The sequence below is a fragment of the Pteropus alecto genome, unplaced genomic scaffold (genome assembly GCF_000325575.1).
Source record: "Pteropus alecto unplaced genomic scaffold, ASM32557v1 scaffold137, whole genome shotgun sequence".
NCBI lineage: Eukaryota > Metazoa > Chordata > Mammalia > Chiroptera > Pteropodidae > Pteropus > Pteropus alecto.
The window spans coordinates 4,338,255-4,342,600 of NW_006440135.1; positions in this window are offsets into that span (position 1 = coordinate 4,338,255).

Here is a 4,346-nt window from a genome sequence, read left to right on the forward strand (position 1 = left end):
ACGGAGCGGGAGGGCGTCTGAAGCCGGCTCTGCCCTCTGCGCCTCGCTGGCCGCCTGTGCCACGTGCCAGAAGACACGAGACTCGGCAGCCCGACCTGGCCACGGTCGTGCGGCCAGGCGGCTCGTCAGGGAGACCCTGGCCCGGTTCCGTCCGCCCATGCCTGCCTTCCGGCCGTCAGCCGGCCACCTTGGGACCCGAGTGTCCCCTGGACAGAGGTGGCTCCAGAGAGCCCTCTGCACCTCACGTTTGCCCCGGAAGCACGGTCGGAACCTCTGCTCCGTGTCGGCCGCCGCTGCTACCTCTAGGAAAGCCCGTTTGCCGTCTCCAGAGAAAGGCCCCGGGCGGGGTCCCCTCAATGCGAGGCGGGGACGGAGGGGCCCGGACCGGGCTCCGCCACGGGGACGCCGGGCGTAGGGAGCGGAGTGTCGGAACACACGTTCGTGAGTTTGTTCGCCTTCAGTGCGATGTCACCCGGCTTCGGAGAAGCTGTGAGGACACAGCGTCCACGCGCCGGCGCCCTGGGCCTGGACGCCAGCGACTCCCGTCGTCCCGGCTTGCGGGCGGCGGGCGTGACGCCCGAGGGTGTTTTCCCTCGAGGTCTCACCGTCGGTGGTGTCGCTGAATCAGGATGGTCTTGCCGACTGGAGGTCTCGTTCAGATTTCCTGTCGCTCGTCACGAGCACCGGTCATGTGCTGCGTCTGTCACCCGTGTCCGTGTCCTTCCCGGGGGCCTCCTGCGTCCCCTCTGGCCCCGTGCCGCCAGCCTTTCTGGGCCAAGCCGGTGGCCCCTGTTGGGGTTCGGCTCACGCTCCCTATGGTCACACTCGGAGTTGGTCCCTGCACCGAGTGTCGGTCCCCGACCCTGACCTCAGCCTCGGCCCCCGGCCAGGTGGGTGGGTTGCACATTCCGGCCCCGTCACTCTGAGTGGGGGCCTCGCGGGGGGTGCCCTGAGCCCGGCCCATGCTGTTCGCACCAGCCGTCACCCCGTCCGGCGTCCGCTGGCCGTTCTTGCCGGAGTAGTCGCTGGCGATGGGTCCAGTGTGACACTCTCCTGCTCGCCAAGTGCCTGGCATCGTGCGGTGAGGACGGGGCCGGGAGCCCCGCAGCAGCCGCTGGGAATGGAGCCCAGGGGGCAGGTCCACCTGCCGTGGCTCCAGCGACCCGGGCCCCTCCCGGCCGGCGGCTGTGGGCTGAGGAGGGGTCCGTGTGGGTTCTGGGGGGCTGGTCCGCTGGGGGGCGGCGTGCTCCACCTGGCTCTAGGGTGGCCCCAGACACCAGGCTGGCTGCCTGCGCCTGTCCAACGTCTAGTCCCCTGGTGGAGGCTCATGGCCTGGAGCCCTCCAGGCCGGGCCAGTGGACGTGCCTCCCTGAGTGTCCCGTGTGGTGGTGACTTCCTGTCTTCTCATGGGGTCCTGTCAGGAAGTCACCTCACACCCTGATGGGACCTACGCAAGCAGGCGGCCCCCTCCACGTCTACGCTGAGCACCAGGCTGAGGCCCCGGGAAACGCCGGTGGCAGCCTTTGCTTGGCGTCCCTGCTCGGGACCCTCTGTGGGGTCAGGCATAACTCAGAACGCCCCATGGCGGGGCGCTGGGCCCTCCCCTGCGGTGGCCGTCCTCTGACGCCTGGCACGTGGCCCCTACGAGGCCTGTTGGTGACAGTGAGTCATTGGTGATGGTGACTCAGTGGCGGTGACTCGTGGCAGTGACTTTAGGTAGGTGCAGTGTCGGGGGAACTTGGGTAGGGTGCAGAGGGGGGTGCAGACAGGGCGGGCCCCGCTTCATGCAGGGGCCACAGAGCGAAGCCGCTGTGGGCTCCCTCTCCGTCTTGAGCTCTGAGCACGTGTTCCGGCATGTTCTGGGCCTGGGAGCCAGCTTGCAGGGCGACGGGGCTGAGCCCTGAGCTCCTCTGTGGCGACCTGGGGGCCTGGGTGCGGCCGTCCTGGCAGAGCAGCTGTGGCGCGGGGTCCGAGGTGGCCACCGGGGGTTGGCTCCGTGTGCCTGCCGGCGCCACACCCGGGCACGGTCACAGCAGAATTAGCGGCCCACACCATGTGGCCCATCTGCGTAGGTGTCACGTGCCTGACGGCGACAGGCCGGCACGCAGAGGGGCTGCTTCTAAGGTGTTTGTCCCCAGGAGATCTGGTGATGTGTTATAGGGTACGTGAGACCCAAAAGGGCCAGACTGGAACTCGGAGCTCCTGGACAGAGGCTGGAAGGCCCCCCAAGTGGGGAGCTCTGAGAGTCCGAGGGGTGCAGAGACGCCACCTCCCGTGACCCCACAGACTTGCCAGGCCTGTCCCGAGGCTGCAGGTCCCTGGAGCGGAATGCTTTGTCGCTGCTCCTCACCTCGCACGTGGGGGCCCCGTTACGTGGCCGTGGCAGCCTGTGTGCGTGAGGCACAGGGCTTGACCCTGTGGCCTGGCCGTTGAGCAGGTCCCTGCAGAGAGAGCCATGTGCTCGGTTGGAAAGCGTCCCGTTCGTCATGGACGAAGGTGCGGATGTGGCGTCTCAGAAGCTGTGCCCCCCGCGCCTGCTGTACCCGGGACAGGGCACCTGCCTGCAGCAGCCCAGGGGCAGGCGGAGCTGCCTGGCTCCCCTCTGACGTCACCGGACTACGTGTGTGGGCTCCCCTTGGGGCGCCTGTCATGTCCCTGGGAGGCAGGGGAGCAGTGGCGGCCTTCTGTCTCTTGCCAGCTGGCAGCGATGGCCCTCTGTCCCCTGCCGGCCGGCAGCGGTGGCCCTGTGTCCCCTGCCGGCCGGCGTGGGTCTGGGAGCTCTGCTGTGTCCAGGCTCTTGGCGGGGATTCTGGCCATTGCGGGCGTGTGGGGGGACGCAGGTGGCACACGGAGTGAGGCCGCGATTCAGCCTGTGCATCCCGCGTGGACGAGGCCCCAGTGCCTAGTCTCTCTCTCTCTTCCCACCAGCGGTGCCTCTCACTGCTGAGCTGTGATTCTGGCTTCGGGTGAGGGGGCTGCCTGGTGTGGAGCGGGGGAGACACCCTGCATCGGCACCTGCTCTTCCGCGGGCTCCCCGGGCCGAGGCGCTGCTCCTGCCACACGTGTGGACTGTGCCTGGGGTCAGACCATCGTCCGGGGGACGGGGAGCTGTCTGGCTGGGGGCGCTGGAGCTCGTCCAAGCCCCGGGGGCACCCAGCCCCGGTCCCGCCTGTCTGGGGCAATATTCGACCTGGTGGGCAGGACATGCAGCCCATGTCGGGTCCTGCTGCCGGCTAGGGCGGCCTTAGGGCTCCACCCACGCCCCACCTGGCCCAGTTGCCCCAGCTCACCAGGACAGTGTGACCCTGACACGGGTCCGGGCCCCGGGCAGGCGGCTTGGGGGCCTTGCCGAGGCCCACACCCCACTCTCCCTCCTCTTGTCCCCTGACGAGAGCTGCCGCCCTGCCCTGCCCCTCGGGGGCACCCACAGCGGTCCCCGCTCCTCCAGGGCCACCCTGCCGCCCTCAGAATGAAGCCCCCGTCACCCCCTCAGGGACGTCCTTGCCACCCCACAGCTCTTCCAGGGCCCGTGTCCCCCACTCCTGGGGAGGCCGCTGGGCCGGCTGCAGGTGACCGGGCATGTGGCCCAGCACCCTCGGGAGACCCTCAGGCCCCTGCCCAGCCTGGCCTTTCTACGGAGTGGGGGGAATTAGGGGCGCATACAGACTCTGGTGTTCAGCCCCACCTCCCACGTGGGGGAGCCAAGGCAGCGAGGCCCGGCCTAGAACCAGCAGCCCTTGGCCTCCAGCAGCCCGAGACCCTGTGCTGTGTTCCTCGAGTGGCAGGGCCCCTGGGTTGGGTGGCTCAGTCAGATGCCGTTTGGGGAGTTCCTGCCACAGGCTGTGTCAGCGCTAGGTCCTGGCAGGGAGGAGCCGCCCTGTGTGACAGGCCCTGCTCCGGCCGACCAGGCCCCCAGCCCGCGGTGTGTCCATGGCTGTGCGCCAGCTTTGCGGGCTGGGCTGGGGCCAGTCGCTCTCCCAGACGCCGTGGGGCAGACGGCTGCGCGGGACATCCCGTGGGGTGGACAGCTGGTGACACCGCTTGCGAGGCTCGGGCCCCGTGTGGGTGTGGGCGGCCGGTGGTCTTGTTGGAGGGACGCAGCGTGTCTCAGGCTCGCTGTGGCCGCCTGGCTCGTCGTGCTGTTGGTGCAGGGTCCCCTGGGCTCTGGCCTGTCCCACCGTCGTGGTGGACGTCAGCCGGTCCTGCCTGGCTCCTCTGGATGGGGCGGGGCTGGGACCCGGTGGCCACACTGGCTGGTGTCCCAGGCACAGTGTGATGTCGGCAGGGGACCCGCTTGTCCACTCTCAGGAAAGGACGGCTGCGGCCACACACGGCCCTCGTCAGGG